The sequence below is a fragment of the Lissotriton vulgaris genome, chromosome 9 (assembly GCF_964263255.1).
Source record: "Lissotriton vulgaris chromosome 9, aLisVul1.2, whole genome shotgun sequence".
Lineage (NCBI taxonomy): Eukaryota > Metazoa > Chordata > Amphibia > Caudata > Salamandridae > Lissotriton > Lissotriton vulgaris.
In genome coordinates this window covers 487,178,628-487,195,637 of record NC_141697.1, presented here as the reverse complement: position 1 = coordinate 487,195,637, position 17,010 = coordinate 487,178,628, and positions in this window count along the sequence as shown.

Below are 17,010 nucleotides of genomic sequence, written 5' to 3'. Positions count from 1 at the left end.
GAAAAAGAAAATGAAAATACCGATAAATTATTGTCATTTTATTTTTCCTTTTTGCACAGTGGGGCAACACTGCTCTGCCTCAGCGGAACAGCCGCCACTGTTAGTTTGATCAAAATATCAGAAAGACGTACAGTTCTGGCACCGGAGGTCATGCGCACCGCTTACAGTTTGTCTTATATGCACCAGGAGTTAACCGCAATTCAAGGTAATTGCCTTACTCCTGTCATCACTTCAAATAAGCAATCATTAATGCAACAACTTACAATATAACTAGTTCCATCAACTGCAGCTGAACTGACATTTGACAGAAAGCAATCAACATGTTATTTGCTCTTTAAATGCTAGGTTTTGTCAGACGTAAGTAGCGAGTGCATGAAAGGGTACAGAGCATATGAAATATTTTGTACCGTCCAATCGAGTGTTCTTTTGTTCGGTGGAGAGTTTCAATTTCTCTCATTTTCTCAAAATTGCGACCGGATAATCATCAGGTTACCTTGACCTCCTTCTTTCTCTTTTGCAGTTATACATCAGCGGACCTTCTTTACTTCCTGCGCTGCACTCTCACTAAGTGACAGCACAGTGGCAAATATCCAATACGAGGCTCGTGCTTGTAGTCCAGGCAACCTTATCTCATCCTCCTGACAGGAAGCACATGTAATGTCTTCTATGGTTTACCTCTCCTTCCACACCTATTCAGGGTTTCGGTTGTCTTCACATGGAAGGAGTCCCTAATTCTTCTCTTAAGTCTTACCATATGTATTAGTGTCATGCAGTACCTTCCATGTTATCTGTTAGAATACTGTGTAAAACAATATTGCTGTACCTCAATATCATAGCAGAAATGTGATTGTCAGCATGTATAGGTAAGAATAAATTCACTGTTCTCAACTTCACATCTACATAACTTATAGCTATGTAATGTCAGGATACATGCCTAAGGAGCTAAGAATGATAAATCTAAGGAGAAAGAATTGTTTTTACAATTTGAGTATCCTCAGAGTATTCGAGGATCCAGGTGGCCCCAAAGGCTGGCAGGCACTGATTTCTCTTGGTTGTGGTGGCCATTGTAGTATTCGGGGCTCCGGGTGGCCCCATAAGCTGGCAGGCACTGATTTCTCTTGGTTGTGTTTGCTGTTATAATATCTGAGGATCCAGGTGACCCCATAGCCTTTCAGGCACAGATCTCTCTTTGTTGTGGCGGCCGTTATAGTATTCGAAGATCCAGGGGGCCCCATCGGCTGGCAGGCACTGATTTCTCTTGGTTGTGATGGCCGTTATAGTATTCGAGGATCCAGGTGATCCCATAGGCTGGAAGGCACTGATTTCTCTTAGTTGTGGTGGTTGTTGTAGTATTCTAGGGTCCAGGTACCCCCTATAGGCTGGCAGGAGCTGATTTCTCTTGGTTGTGGTGGCTGTTATAGCATTCAAGGATCCAGGTGACCCCATAGGCTGGCACGCACTGATTTCTCTTAGTTGTGGGGGCCGTTATAGTATTCGAGGATCCAGGTGGCCCTATAGGCTGGCAGGCACTGATTTCTTTTTGTTGCTGTGGCCATTACAGTATTTGAGGATCTAGGTGACCCCATAGGCTGGCAGACACTGTCACTCATTGAAGCTTGCACCCCGAAAGAAATGTGAAAGCGAAGAATAGATGGCTTGGGGGAACATCCACAGGCCTCACAGTAGATGTGTGTGGTGTGCGGGCATCCCAGGACTAATGAAGCTATGACCAAAGGGAAGTAAATACCCCTGTATTTGCCCGAGGATTCAATTTTAGGTCAAAGCAAGGAAAATCAGCAAACATTCTGAAAACTTCAATATCCTTTTTTTGACAATCCTGAAAAGTTAAAACTGTATTCAATAACACACTGCAATTGTGCATAGCAAAAAACATGCACGGTAAGCTCTGGGGATCCTTTGCATTGCTCAGGAACTTGTCGTTGACTTTATTCGGTGTCTAGAGCCCGAAGTGCACCTGCATCAACTGGTTCAGTGGCACCAACAGATCCTGAATCCAAACCATACTGGCCAATGGTGAAGGTCGAACAAGGCTGGTTCAGTGGCATGGGGGCGAGTTCCGGCCCTTAACCCAGAACCCACTACAAAAGGCTGAATGCACGCATGTCTGTTGCACAGTGCAGTTGGGGCTGAGTGTGCAGGGCATTGGCCATGTGGCCTGTGGACGACCCCCGCTACAGCCAGGTTGGGTGCAGGTCCTGGCTTCTGCCTAAGTCTAGAGGCCGACCGCAGTGCATATGGCCAAAGACTGTACACAGCATAGGTTGAACACAACTAAGTGTTATGTAGTATATAATCAGAAGCGCCAACACCCTGTCTGAGAAACATTGCCACTGGTAAGTCATGGTTTCTTTTACATATAAAACATTAACAGATTTTTTGTAAAAACTCTCGTACAAAACACAATTAAAAAAACACTGAAAAATTCCTCAAACTGACTAGTTGTGGTTAGTTGATCAAATTATTACTCCCGCAGCCCTCATTGACTATGTGAGGGACAATGTATGATTTGCTCAGAAAATCATAACTAGCTAATTTCAGTGTTTTCTGGTAGTATTTTGCTTTGGATTTAAATCCTACATTTTTGAAAAAACATTTGCACTAGAATATTAAGAAGGCATGGCCATAGAAACAACTATCAGTGGCGCAGAAGGTGCTGTTACGTTAGAGGGCCGACACATGGACAGTCCATTGAACCCTTTTTATTGCTGTATTTTACTCCTCAACTTGTAGTCGGGTGAGCCATTTTTTCTTGCTCTCTCTGAAAACCATGGCACCCTGGATACCCAACAGCCACTGGCAGTAAAAATCAGTGGAGATTACAATATTTTCTTTAGAAAGACATTGGGGCATATGTACCAGAAAATGCCGTAGCATGCTACTTCGCCAAATTTGGCAGCGCTGTGTGACATTTTTTTAATGCAGGGATGCACCGTATTTACAAAAATTACAGCCACCCCTTTATTTCCCCTAGCGCTGATGCAAATAAAGCTGCCTAGGGCCAGCGCAGGCAGCCTGCCACCATGTTTCAAGGGTGCCTGCGCAATAATTGCTCTTTTTATGTGTGCTGTATTCTGCATTTACAAGGTGGTGTTAAGCTAGTTTGAGTGGCTTAGCGCCACCTTGTACATATGGGGAATGGCGCAAAGCCACCGGGGCGTCAAAAAAAGTGACGCTCCAGTGGCAGAAGGGGCTAGTAAATATGCCCCTTAGGCTTCAGACCTTAGCAACAGCTGTTTTTATAGAGCTTATCGAAACAGCTACGATTTATGGACCTTTGACTGGCTGCCACACACAAGCAGTGAACCCATTATTGGAGGCACCCTTCAACTGAAATGGAGGCAAATTATGTTACCAAGGCAACTTGCCACTCTGAAGGATGTTTGATCTTCAAACAACTGAGCAAAGGTTTATCTGAAGCAGGCAGTTTGCCCATATTTCAAAAGCAGCTTCTTGACATTTGCAGAAAAGCTAAAGGGTCAATGTACAGTTTACATATTGATTGAGAAATAGAGCTTTTTCCTCTGCACATATATTCAGATTGATAGCAGTTTAAATATACTGCACGCTGTTCAACATCCACTCTAAGTCAAAAGCAGAGCTTTGGTGACAAGCTGCTCAAACTTGTATTTGTTACAGTGTGATAGGAGGGAAGGCAGACTAAAACTTCCTTTTTGCTATATATAATCCCAAGGGCACAAAATAGATTTGTGTCACAAATGACCTTGGGCAAAAAAGCAGTAAAGCTGGTACTGGCTTAGATATGTAGGCAAGTATTGCCTTCCAGTATGCATGAGGGTGTGCGAGTGTGTGTACGCTAGCTAGAATAGGCAGGGCCGGACTGGCCATGGCGGGCATCGGGCATTTCCCCGGTGGGCGGCAATGGAGGGGGCAGGTTTTTGTCACCTGTGGGTTGTTTTTGTTACCAGGGGCCGGCAATATAGGCCCCCGGTAACAAAATCGGCCCTAGTAAACAGCTTGTCCGCACACACCCCTCCTCCCTCTGGGGGCTGGCAGAGCAGTTTGCCAGGGCTGGTTTTGGTTCCCAGACTGGCCCTGAATACAGGCACCCAGAAAGCCAGGCAGAATGTAAGCCAGGTATCCAGAGGGCTTAGATGAAGATGACAACGTATCTCCTCGAAGAAGGAGTAATATTGGAAGAGGTTCTGATGTAATAGGTTCCTCAATGGCAGGACTTGCTGTCCTATGACTAGCTCAACATAGGTGCTTTGGATGAAGATAATTGATTGAGACCGAGTAAGGAGTGTGCTCTGTAGCACTGATCGTTGAGCAGTCCTGTGGGGTCTCTGACTGGCCTAGTCAGGTGGCAGGACATCACATGATTTTTGGATGAAGGGGTTCTGGATGTCCACTGCCTTAGCCTGAAAGGAAAAACGATTTCTTAACCGGGTGGCCACCACTCATTCACCGATGTATGGGCAGATATTTCAGGGCACGCCACATCATAATAATCAAGTAAAATTCATAGAGCGTGGCTTATCACACGCAAGGGTATCCAGCCAAATGCTGCAGGTCTCATTCAGCTCATCTTCACAAAGTGTACTGGCGCACAGAGGTCAGAGAGGACTTCTTGGACCTGAAAGTGGGCAGCACAAAGCTACTCACCACTAAGTCTAGCCAACTTTGGCAAGGACTGGATTTCATGTGAGAGACTGGCCAAAGATGTTGGCATAGATCCATTGGCACATGTTTTGTGTTTTCAAACAGGCATTACTGGCATGGCCCAACAGTTCAATGTGCACAAGAAAGAGGACTGTTGCCACAGTGTCTAAGCTTTGTGGTAGTGAACCAAGAATGCTGCATAAAGGGCCACATCTTACTTTTTTGGTTGTATTCGGAAAAGTGACTTTAAAATCATCTTCACTGTACAAAATTTATAGTGCTTCAGAAAGAGTCCTTAAAATCTTCTTTAGAAGAAAAAGTTCTCAAAAATCACTTTATAGGAGCTACTGAGTGTGAACACAAACAATGAATGTGTGAAATCCTTCAAAGCCATCTATTTACCTCACATAATTGTTTACACTTTTGTGTTTTCCTCTAAACCTTTATCCCGCTTTTAGGGTCTTAGGTTGTAAGTTTATTAATTATCTTTCCAATCGCTTTTGATATCTTTAAATTAAATTAACATTTCATTTTTCAGAGTAAAATACATAGTAACCTGTTTAAAACAACGTACAATACAATTTTGCTATATCATGACCAACACTGTCCCTCTTATATTTTTTGAGAGAGGTTCTGAATGACAAATTAGTTGTACATGCCTGATTTTCATCTAATGTGGTAATAGCTCCACTGCTTTTTAAAATCCTTTTACTGATGATTTTCCAGTTTGCTTATGCTATAAATGAACAAAGAATGATGTATTTATTTGTTTTAACTTTTAGTGCTTAATTCGTGCCAATAATTAAATTACTAGGCACACCAGTCCAGAAATAGTCTTAGAGAGGCAAATGTAATTCTTTGTCTTATAGATAATCATATTTTTAGGAATTTTGCTTCCTCTTTTTCAGTATCTTCCAAATATGCAAATGGTTGAATGCTGGAACTATATAGTAGCTTATAAAGGAATTTTGCCTCAAAGGCTGTTTGAGAGTCCTATATCTTCTTGTCCTACATGCACAAATAATCTCATCAGCCCTAGACTGTTCCTTGCCATTCTGCATTCTATCTCTGTTGCCTTTGTTTTCAAGTGAACTGAGAATCTATAGCTTCCTTGCGGCAGTTGTATTTTTCTACTATTGCCAGATCAGAATCATTCAACACCCGTTTCCTGTCGATGATCCTTGATTCATTTGAGATCATTATTATTTTAGTTTAGATTTGCTTATTTTCAGATATTGAGCTTTTTCTAACTGTTCTAATGCTCTAAATTTGTTTTGACTCGACTCCCTATTGGTGTTTTGTTCATTAGTATAAGTTTCTATGCATACATTAGCATACTCACTGACTCTGAAACTACATTTGGTGAATGGAAATGGATACCACATAAATAAGCGGATAAGACTACCAGATAAAGGGGCAAAAGTGTTGGGCATAGACCCACCCTTCATGTAAACCAATTCAAGCTCTATACTTTTTGAACAATCATTTGTACCAACCAATAATATCTTCATCAAGGTATTATTATGGAGATCTCTAATAAATTCAAATAAGATTTTGAGGATCCCCCATCTCTGTGACTTAGACCAAGGTTTCCCTATTTACTAGTGACAGGGGTACACATAAAGAATTATAGATGGGTAACTGCGATTAGGGCTGTTATTCACCAAGGGGTTCTGAATGACATCAAATAGACTACAAGAGCAAAGCTTGAGTTGTCTGTGATGTCACTCGGAACCCCGAGGTGAATAACACCTCCATTATTCACATTTTACTTATCAACAATGTGTGCTGTATATCCACCTCACAAATTCATTTGCCTCTGCTTCCAATATATATTAAGTAGTAGAAGAATAATTATAGTGTGATATACAAGATGTGGAAAAAAATCCTGGGCTCCTGCCACCCATCCCCACTACCCTCTGCACAATGCCACCGGCCAAACTGAGAAAAATTACCTGGTCTCCTGCTACTCACTCACACCTCCCTCTGTGCACTCCCACATCCTCCCAGCCAAAACCTGCACTCTCTGCTCCTGGCACTGCGCTGACACTGGTTCTATGTCCTGGTAGCTCAGTTTCACCTCTCAGCACCAGTCTGCAGAGAATCGCACAAACAAGGGAAAAGCGGTCAGGGCAGGCACAGCACCACCATTGTTCAGATCAGTGGAAACTTGACAGAGGAGGGAAAATGTGGTAGAGACTGCTGACCGCCATTTCACAATCGAGCTCTGGTCTCTAGAGACCCAGGTGAATCCGCAGAACAAATGTGGTTCCCCTGGGTGATGTCGCAACAGTGGTTAATCACATTGGTTAACCACTGTTGTGACATCACTGTAGTGCATTACCGGACTCTGATCCGGTTGTTCAAGCTAAAGGCGTCATATGGAAGCCATATACGACAACTCAGTAAAACATAGAAACAAAGATTGGCCCTTTGCACATCTGGTACACAATAAACCGCATCATTCGAAAATCATGGGTTGAAAATTCTGGTCTAAATCTGAATTTTTCCATTGGGATTATATCATACGTCCTCTTCTCTAGAGAATGTATTGGATGTTTGGAAACATTGCTACCAACCACATCCAGTAGGACAATGAGTTTAAAGGCAACATGTAATTTACCCTTTTTTAAAGTTAAGAGGCATAAGGTAAATAGGCATAGGATTACTACTCTGCCATGTAAGGGGGACTGATTTAAAACTTATAACCAAATCGGTGAGAAAGTTGAGTTGGAATATCAGCCCAAAGAAAAGCTTTTTATTGATAAACAATTGGTTGGTACACCATTGGACCTCTCTGTCCGCTGCGATTCTATCGTATCTGTGTAGCAATCTTCATTGAGATTTGTTGGATCTGACATCCTTGTCATGTTTTTCTCCCTACTTTTCCCCTTCAATCCTCCTGTTTTTGCTGACTTTGTTTTTTGCTGGTCTTAGAACTCTGCGCACTGTACCACTGCTGACCGGTACTAAAGTGCTTGGACTCTCTTCTTTAAACATGGTAGCTTTGGATTACACCCTATTGGCACATTTAATTTACCTGTAAGCCCATAGTAAAGGGGTACTACATGTACCCATGGCCTGAAAATAAATTGTTTCCAGGGGGCCTGCCATATTATCACAGAGGTTATCTCTGGGGATCGATATGTACTAATTATCAACTCAATAATAGAGATTACATCACTATTTGACCATAAAAATGCTTTACTAATTCTTGCAAATTTAATTTGCTTTTGTTGTTTAGTAGGATTGTCAAAACATTGTATGTACATTAGGCATTGGACAAGAACGTAAAATCAAAGCTAACAAGACATAAGACATAGAAACACATGCTTAAGTCCTCATCAAGTTATGTATACATCAAGTACTCCTTGCATGTTCGCTGTGGGTGTCTCTTAAATAACATTTCTTGAAATTGAGTCCATTTTAATGGTCATGGCCCAAGCCATCTTGGATGGCCCCTATTATAACTTACTGGCCTTCTATGTTTCCTTTAGATTTTCAGTTGTTGTCCACAGTGTTTTTGAATTCTAGGAGACTCCATATAGTTTGAAAAAGTCGACCCATTTCGGTCCTCCTGTTCAGGGCATCCTCAAGAACATAACAAGACTTGGTTCTGTACGAGAGTTGTACCTTTGGGCAAACAAATAAACATCTGTACCAATTGAATAAACATTTATAGACATGAATACATCAAACAATAACTTAGTACGTATGGATATTCTCTTGTTACATTATATCCTATAGTAAGAAAGTCTCTCATAACAAGTGTGCATATGTATAAAGAATGTCACCTTCTTTGATACCAGAAATAGCGTGTACCATACCACCAGATGCAATTCTTTCTACTTGCAAGGTATTGTGCTTAGAAAATATTTAAAAGAATACCTCCCGCACTAGTGTACACAGATGTTCGTGCACAAAATGTCCCATGCCAAATCTGCTATGCTGTTTTCATGGAATATTTTATCATGCCACCAAAACTAGAGTGGCCTGCAGCACTGATTGTGTTACCTACTTACTTAAACATGTCTCAAGCCTGCTATTGCAGCCTGTGTCTGCAGTTGTAAATTGCCATATCGACCTGGCAAAATAACTCTTTTCTGGCAAAATAATCCTTCCTTTTCAACACTTAGGTCATCCCTAGCGTAGGCCCTCAATGCCAACAGGGCAGGGTACAGTGTATTTAAAATTTTGGACATGTACTGTTTAACGTTACGAGTTCTGGTAGTGAAAAACTCAAAATTGTTTTCACTACTGCAAGGCCTACCTCTCCCATAGGATAACATTGGTTTAACTAATTACATTTAATAAGTGATAACTTTTAATTTAGAGTAGATAGGAATGACAAGTTTGGTAATGTTGTTCTTCAAGTCACTACTCTGAAAATGCCAATTTCGGAAAGTTAGTATTTTCTTGTCCTAACCATTTGATGCCTGTAGCCTGTAAGTTGGGTTGCATGACTAGATTTAGCTGGCAGATGGAATTTGTGTATTGGTCCCAGACAGTGAGACACAATGGAAATATTTGTTTGTAGAATGGGCCAACTCTTACTTGATGTGGGGGAAGAGCTGTCACCAACCACATTTGCACAATACAAAAGCTCTGCTTCAGCATCCTCACAAAGGGTTTGAAAATAGTATTTTTGCCACCGTAGATAAGCTAGGGCTAGGGCAGGGAAGTAGGAAATTCCAGACACCCTTGGGTTGGAAACTGCCAGAACCTTTTCCTACTTTAAAGTGGGGCCCAGGTATAAATATTGTACACTCTAATCAAACTCCTTAGCACACCTCGGGACCTGTGGAAGATGCTGCAAAAAGGACTACTACCCTGCTGCCCTACTGCCTTAGTAAGAAGGAAGAACCTGCATCTTGAACCCAGGACCCCCAGAGTGACTCGAAGGGGTTGTTGGCTGGGATCCTGATCAGAACTTCAGGGACAGGAAAGGCTCCAACCATCTTGAACCCACCACCTGGACCCAGGTTGCAGTGAATCTTGCCACCCCAGTCCTGGGCCCTTGGAAGTGGGACTTAAGGTGCTCTGGCAGCCCGGCTGTGGTCTCTTGGGCAAAACCAACACAACCTGATGGATTACCTTAAAGTCTCGCATAAGAACCTCCTCTGCGTGACACATCCTTGACGCAGGACCTTGCATCGCAGCACCGCAGCTCCTCGGAACTGCCACCATGCGCCGCATCTGCAACACAGTATCTCACATTGTAGCCTCACAGCTCCTTGGAACCGCCACTATGCGACGCGTCCACGACGCAGCACCTCACAGCCACCACTGGATGATTCATCCTTGATGCGAGACCTTGCACCACTTCACAACCCTGATTTAAGGTATTTTCTTCAGCTGACCTAACTTGTCCCTTTACCTGGCCTGTGCTCCATTGAAGTTGGCCTGATCTTGTGACTTTGTCCGGCCCAGCGCAATCTGATAATCACAGCTGGAGCATTGTGCTTCTGAGCACTGTATTCACTAAAAAGTTGAAAAACTGCATATTGAGGGTTCTACTGATTGGATTTTTTTCATTTTGGTCTCAAGACATTTACTACATTTTACTTTATTTTTCCACATTTGTTGTGGGATTTTTCATGTTTGTGTTTTCAACTTATTACTGTTTGAAGTGCTGCATAAATACTTTACACATTGCCTCTATGTTAAGCCTAACTGCTTTTTGCCAAGATGTTTGAGCACAGGTTAATTTCGGGTTTGCTTGTGTTTCACATTGGCAAGAGTTGTGATTGCTGCTTGAGTAGAGTTGCACCCGCCCCTCGCCCCCAGCCTCAACCAGTAACCCAATTTCCTACAGGGTAGAGAACTTCCTCCATCCCTCTTATGGGCATCTCTTTCAGTGTTATCTCATAACACAGATGTAGCTATTGAATGGAATTTAAATATGTAAGTCACCCAATCTTGTTGACTCAATAAGCAAGGATTTTATTTTACTCATGATAGCCTAATACTTCCCGAAGCACATCTCCAATCCTTGTCATAAAATAATTCTTTATAGCCACCAACATTTTTTCCAGGCATGCAATAATTGGTATTTTTCATTTTGAACCTTACATGTATTTCTTTAACTAACTGTGTACATTTACAGAATAACGGAACCTCGGCATGCCTATTCATTCTTTACCAGATTAGGTATTTGTTTTCTCAGCTTGTACGATCTTTTAGTTCTTTGCAAACCTTCATTTGTCTGTTTGCTATTTATCCCTAACTGGACATTTAGAGCCTTTGGATGAATCTGTAAAGCGTAACATAGCTCTTCATAAAACTGCTTAGTAAGTCATTTAACACAGGAAGAATTTTTAGTCACGTCAAAGTACTCTGGTTCCAGTCCTTAATTTAAGCCAGTGGTTTCCGGTACTTGGCACCTGCACTTAACTGTCAACACAGCACTTGTGACAGTCTGCCACAAGGTGGCTCTGTCTGGCTAATTTGGAGATGATCCCAACAACAGTCAATTATTATTTGAATATGCATTTAAAATGATGATTACCTGCCGCCCAAGCCATTCTTATAATGTTGGAGGCCTGGAATAGGGCGAACTGCCACACTTGCAGGAGTGTGATGGTAAGTAGTTGTGTTGTAACTGTCATTGGCAGCATGGCAAGAGGAATGTGCTGTGCAAGCTTCAGTGGCTTTCTGACAAGATCCCTGGCACTTTTATTTTTATTTTTTTACAAATTAAGCACTGTCTGGTTCTATTTGTTCAGCACCACTGCTCCAGCATGGAAGAGCGCTTCCAAGACCTGGGTGAAGTCTGGACAAGCAACAGGTGTCTTTCAAGAAGACCATTTTGCCAGTCATTGATTAGAAAAACAATGTTTTTGCCTCAAATGATTACAAAAATAAATAAATAAATAGTAAACAAATTAGTATTTCTGCGAACAGAATAGGAAGCATTTAACAGGCAAAAAAAAGAAAAATATTTGGGTGATTGTGCGGGTAGCAGTGAAGGTGGAGGGGAGGACCAATAAGGAAGAGTATGGATGGTTGGTGCGCGTTTTGGCATGGGTGGACCTCCTGTTCAAAAGGAAAAAGGGGCGTTTTGAAAAAACTGTATCTTCAAGTTATTTGTTTAGAAATATTCTATTATTGTGTAAAAGTACTTTTTTTTTTCCACAACCGTATTTATTGAGAGTTCAAGCATGATTTGGCACAGCCCTCCACAGTCAGGAGGAAACTGACAGCAACCGACAAATAGAAAGCATAGCAATGAACCCAGAATTTTAGAAAAACATACCCTAATCCCCTCCCATCCCTCCCAACCCCAGAAACACCCTCTAATACCCCCCTCAACTACCCACCCCTTATCCCACCCTAACCCAGTGCACGTGTTCACAGTGTGGCAACCGGAGACGGAAAGCAAAGGTGGCGTCAGCCAGCTGCCTAAGGTGTGGGGTCTGCATCAGGGGGCAGTACATCATCTACAGCAGCCGGGGGATCTAAGGCCAGACCCCTGTAGTCCGCCCATCGTTTCCAAATTCTATAGTGTTTCCGGGGACACCCTCTGGCTTCGAAGACAGGTAGTTCCAGGCCCATAAGAAAGTCCAGGCCCGCTTTCCATGCACCGAGGGGGGGGGGCACGCTCGCTCTTCCAGGCCTGGGCCAGGTCTCGCTTGGCCACCACTAGTCCCAATAGCAGCAAATGATGTTTGTAGGCGTTGCCCCCAACATTCTCCAGGACATGAAGAAGACCCAGTCTAGGGGTACGGGGCAGGTCCCACCCCAGCACCTCCGACAGGCAATTCCAAACCCCCGCCCAAAATCTGGTCAGCCTCCCACAGGACCATACTGTATGGAGAAGCGTCCCTCTTTCAACACCGCACCTCAGACACTCCGGAGCGGCAATAAGACCCGCCCGCCACAGCCGCTCCCTAGTATAATAAGCCCTGTGAAGGTATTTGAACTGAATGAATCTAAGACGGACGGCTATAGCAGCACCCCGGGGGGATTCAAGGGCCTCACGCCAGTCATCATCATCCAAGCGGCCAACATCATTCTCCCAGGAGGCCTTCAATGTCGAGAGAGAAGGGGAACAGTGCGTCACCAAGGAGCGGTATATCTGAGAGACCTTCTTGTCGCCTAGATCACCCATGAACAGTTTTGCCTCGATGGGACTGAAGTCGGGGAGTTGCTCCAAGTCCGCCAGGCTAGGGCCGAGGGCGTGGCGGAACTGAAGGTACCGAAAGAATTGGGACTTAGGCATATTGAACTAATAACTAAGGTCTTGAAAGGATTTAAGTGTAGTTCCAGCGAGAACATGACCGAGGGACGAAATCCCAATCGCGTCCCAGCCGCCAAACCCGGACAGGGAAGCCAGTGCCGGAAGCAGGCCATTATGCCACAACGGCGTCTCGGCCGTCAGCCTGCCCCACCACCCCATACGGTGCAAAGCCTACCGCCAGACAGCAAAGACCACCTGAGTGACCCTCGGCAACATCCTCCTCCGCCTGGCAGAGTATAGCAATGTGTGAAGTGTGGCACCACCCATCAACGAATGTTCCAGGGCATACGCTGGATCAGTACGGTCCCCGTACCACCACTCGTTGAGCACCAGGAGATGAGAGGCCTGGTAATAAGACAACATATCCGCGGACGCCAAGCCGCCGCAGTATGTAGAGAGAAAGCAAGTACGCAGCGCCACTCTAGAGGCACCTCCGGCCCACAAGAACCTACCCAACACCGAGTTGACACTCCGGAACCATCGCGGGTCGATTCTGTGTGGATGATTCTGCAGGTGGTAGAGAAGGCGAGGCAGGGCCACCATTTTGAAAATGGCCGACCGACCATAGATATTAAGGGGCATACGCGTCCAAGCCTTAATGTCCATCTGGACCCTGTCCCACACCGGCTGAATATTGCGATCCCATGCCACTGTGGCCGAGGCCGAGAGAAAAACACCCAGGTATTTTATACCATCCACCGCCATCTGAAGGGATGCGGCCCACGGGTAGCGCACCGAGTCACTCCCCAACACCCACAGGGTTGACTTGCGCGGGTTAAGAAATAGTCCCGACACCTGACCAAACTCATGCATTATCTCAAGAACGCGGGGGCCCGTACGATGCAGATCGGTCATAAAGAAGAGCACATCGTCGGCATATAGAGCTATGCGGTCCGAGTGGTCTGCCCCCCACACAAAGCCCCGATAGAGCGCGTCTTGGCGCACCCGGGCGGCCATGGGTTCCATGGCCAGCGCAAAAAGGTACGGGGAGAGGGGGCATCCCTGCCGAGTACCCCTGGCCACAGGAAATCGCGCGGAGATCGCTCCCGAGACGCGCACCGATGCGGTGATATCAGTATAGAGCAACTTAACATAGGAGATGAAAATCGGACCCAGGTTTAGCAGCGGCAGAAGGGCAAAAAGGTAAGTCCAGCTGACCGAATCAAAAGCACTGTCGATGTCAGCCAACAACAGTGCCGCTTGGTCCCTGGTCTCCCCTATCGCGTCCAGCGCGGCCTGTGCCCGCCGAATGTTGTGCCGTGTCGCTCGGTGTGGCATAAAACCCGCCTGATCCGGGTGGACAAGGGCTGAGATGTGCAGAAGTAGGCGGTTCGCGAGCGCCTTGGCCAGGAGTTTGGCCTCAAAATTAATGAGGGATATGGGACGGTACGATTCATGACGATCAGGGGGTCTGCCCGGTTTTTGAAAGACCACAATTTCAGCATGACACCAGTCCGGGGGAAGGCTACCATGCTCCCGCGCCAGCTCCAACTCCCGCCTGTAATGTGGCCCAAGCTGTAGGTGAAATTTCCGATAGAATTCGCTGGGGAACCCGCTCGGCCCCGGTGCTTTACCCACATTAAGCTGGCCCAGCGCGTCGCCCAGTTCCTCCGCCGTAAGGGGGAGCTCCAACGCATCACGCACATCGTCGGAGACCGCACTCGGGTGAACCGCCGCGAGGTATCCCTCAATGCCATCCGAGGGAAGACTTTCCCGAGGGGCATACTGACGCTCATAATAGCGTGCAAAGCTCGCCGCGAGGATCACGGGGTCCGTAATTGCCACCCCCGCGTCATCAACAAGCCCTGGTAAAGTGAGTGGTTGCAGCGTCTGCTGACAAAGCCTGTGGAGCATGGTACAGGACTTGTCACCCCACTGATACACCCTGCTACGCATGGCTAGCCACGCCTGGCGAGCCTCATCCAGCAGGACCGAGGAGTAAGACTGCTGTGCTTGTAAAAGCAGCCGCAGTGTCACATCGGCGGCCGCCTCCCTATGTCGTGTCTCCAGCGCCTCTACTCGCGCCGCCGCCGTAACGATGCTTTCCTGTCGGGCCCGACGCGCGGAGGCGCACCAGGCTATATCCACACTTCTCAAGGTGGGCTTCATAGCCTCCCATACCGTCACCGCGTCCACACCAACCGTGAGGTTGTCCTGCCAGTAGCGGGCAATCGCCCCGCGCAGATGTTGGTAGTAGTCCGGTCGCTGTAGATGCCACGTATCATAGGTCAATTAGAACCGCCACAGGGGAGTGGTCAGACAGTCCACGAGGCCGGATCGCCGCCCCCTGTACTCTGTCAAGGAAGGCCTCGGGTACAAACACACAATCTAGGCGCGAGAGGGAGCCATGCACAGCAGAGACATACGTGTATTCCCGCCTCCTCGCATGCAAGTGCCTCCAAGCATCCACCCATCCAAGACCATCTATCAGGGCACTCAGCCGTGTAGGGGAGGCCACAGCCGCGATCCCCCGTCCCCTCTGCCTATCCAAAGCCACGTCTAACACATCATTCCAGTCACCTCCAATCACAGCCAGGGAACGGGGAAGCTCGGTCCACAAGGCAAACAGCCGCTCCGCAAGGGTCCACTGCAGCGGGGGAGGGGCATACACACTACCGAACACCACCGGCTCCACACCAATCCTCCCTTGCACAAACACAAACCGGCCCTGGGGATCTAGCCATTGACGCTCATGTGTATAAGCCAACCGTCTGTGGACCAAAATCGCCACGCCCCTCGACCCCCTAGTAAACCCAGCGTGAAACACCTGGTGAAAGCCAAACCTCTGCAAACTCAGTGCCTTGGTACCCAACATGTGCGTTTCCTGAAGAAAGAGCACATCCGCCAGGTCTCTTTTCGCCCAGCGAAATACAGCCCCCCGCTTGATCTTGTCCAGGAGCCCCCCGACATTCCAGCTCAGTATACGCATGGTAGTGCCCGAAGACACAATCTGTGGAGCATCAACCATTGTCTCGATAGGCCAGTTCCTGCCGCTCCTGGGATCTGACCCAGGCCTCCAACACCCCAGCCGCCAACATCATAAGAAACACGTGCATCCCCTTGAACACAACCCCAGACCCAACTACCCCTCCAAACCCGACCCAACCCACAAGAGACCAAACACCCTAGTACCCCCCTCCCCCACCCCCATACCTCAATGAACAATGAAGTATCTGTCGCGGTATACGGTACTTCAGGCCCAAAACACAGCGCCCAAAGCCAGCCATACCAATGGATCCCAACCAGTCCCCCCCCGAACTAAACAGACACGCTCCCAGAACCACCCCCCAGTCCCAACAGGAGGAGGCAGCCCATAGTACGTGCCCCGAACCCCATCAAACATATGGCAAAGTCACAAGCAAAGCACCACAGGGAGGTACCAGACCACAAGGGCCCAAGTATACGCCAAAGAAGAGGTCAATACTGCACCAGCCAATGTCCGTTCCACCGACCAGGGCTCAGCAGCCGCAGTGCACAGTCACAGATGCAGGCAATCAGCAGATAATCCCAGCGAATGGCGATCAGGAGTCTTTGCCAGATTGGTCCGTGTCGGGCTGTGTGTCCCCCAGAAGGGGATCCCGGGACAAGGACCTCCGCCGGGAGCGGGACTTGCGGTGTCGTTTTCCTTTGGTGTAAAAGTACTTTTTGAAATAATTTGCATTCCAAGTATTTGCTTTTAAACAATTTTTCAAACCAGTTTGTAAGACAAGCTGGGCTAGGACCGTCTCTAAGTCAGTATGGTAACCTCACAATGCCAGTATCATAACACAACTACAGATGGAGAAAGCTCTGTTCCTGGAGCCGGTGGCCACCTTCCATTCTACACAAACACAGCTTATTTAATTTTCTCTACACATCCTTCAAAGTGTCAAAGTGTCATAGCTGAAAGCTGCCTCCATATTATTATTTTTTTTTAGCAATTGAAACATTTCGAAAATAAATGTTTTACAGCAGCCTCATTGGCCTGATGTACAGTGATTGTGAGTGGGTAGCCTAAAATCTATAAAACAACATTGAAAGTATTGATTTTTATTCCAGGTTATGTGTTATTCTGGCGACGAGAGACTTGTTGACAGAACAGTAAATTCCTACAACTAATAAAGCATGCTGGCCTGATAAACAAAGATTTA